Source organism: Octopus bimaculoides, chromosome 5 (assembly GCF_001194135.2).
Source record: "Octopus bimaculoides isolate UCB-OBI-ISO-001 chromosome 5, ASM119413v2, whole genome shotgun sequence".
NCBI lineage: Eukaryota > Metazoa > Mollusca > Cephalopoda > Octopoda > Octopodidae > Octopus > Octopus bimaculoides.
In genome coordinates this window covers 53,109,738-53,111,001 of record NC_068985.1, presented here as the reverse complement: position 1 = coordinate 53,111,001, position 1,264 = coordinate 53,109,738, and the positions used below count along the sequence as shown (strand labels likewise).

The following is a 1,264-nucleotide window of genomic DNA, read 5'->3' as shown; positions in this document are numbered from 1 at the left end:
TATATATAACGTGAAGTATATTTGCCACTTAAATGCGGCTAAACCCTAAGGTTGAATATATATATATATATATATATATATATATGGTCGTTGTCTACTCCTTATGCAGAGTCTAACCACCTCCTGTACCTACACCTTAGAACCATCATGACATCTGATGTGGCTTTTTAAACCAGACAATGGTTTTATAGAAAAATTTATTGTTCCACGCACTAGACAATGGTCAGTCCAGCCCTCTGCTCCTCTCATGGCCTAAACGCTAGAAATTTCTTTCACGTCTCGTTTTTGGATCAAAATATAATCTATGGGATACCAGTGCTTAGATCTTGGGTGCACCCAGGTGATTTTATATTTATTTCTCTGCTTAAACAAAGTGTTGGTAACAACTAGATTATTCTCAGTACAAAACGTCAAAAGAGCTACTCCATTTTAATTACATTTTCCAATCCCATGTCGGCCTAAAACAGGCCATGAAACGTAGTCATTTCCAATTCTTGTGTTGAAATCTTCCAAAATGACCAAGTTGTCAGAAATTGGTACTTTCCTCAATAATCTTGCTAGATTGTCATAAAACTGTCCCACAGTTTCACCAGAATGGGACATTGTTGGTGCATAAATACTGACAACGGTAAGAAACCTACCTTTTGTCAGTTTGATACGGCATGACATGATCCGGTCAGATATACCACTTGGAAGCTCTGCAATGTATTCTTGAGAGCACACCCAACACCAGATTCTCTACGCTGACCCGTAGGTAGGCCTTTCCAGAAGATAGTATATCCGCAAGTAGATTCAATTACTTGACCCTCACCAGTGAGACGAGTTTCAGAGAGCGCAACTATATCAAGGGAATTTTTTAAAGCTCATATGCAATAAGTGCAGTACGCCTTTCTGGCCTCTTGCTGAAATTATCATCAAGAAGTGTGTGTACATTCCAACAGTCAAGATTCAGAGGATGTTTATTTTTACTTTTTCTTTTAGATTGTTTGACCACAGTGGCAGGATGACGACCGGGCCCAGTCTGTGATACGCTGGGACACCTGCCGAGCCAGACCTGTTACCCTGACGTTCCCAAGCCTTTTTTTGTCATTTACTGAAACTGTTTGAAACATTTTAGAATAAGTTACAAGTGCATTTTTAGGTTTCTGCCAACCAACCAATTCTATGATTTTACCAAGATTTGGTGTACAAGAAGTACCTGTGCAGATGAATAATTTTCAGTGGATGTAGCTTGCCCTGCACTACCCCCACCTATTGGCCCAAG

At 39.7% G+C, this 1,264-nt stretch overlaps 1 protein-coding gene across 1 annotated transcript in view; it reads right to left on the bottom strand.

The window, feature by feature from the left end:
• LOC106883856 (neurotrypsin) overlaps positions 1-1,264 on the bottom strand; it is a 24,464-nt gene that overhangs the window by 7,297 nt on the left and 15,903 nt on the right. The window lies entirely within an intron of this gene.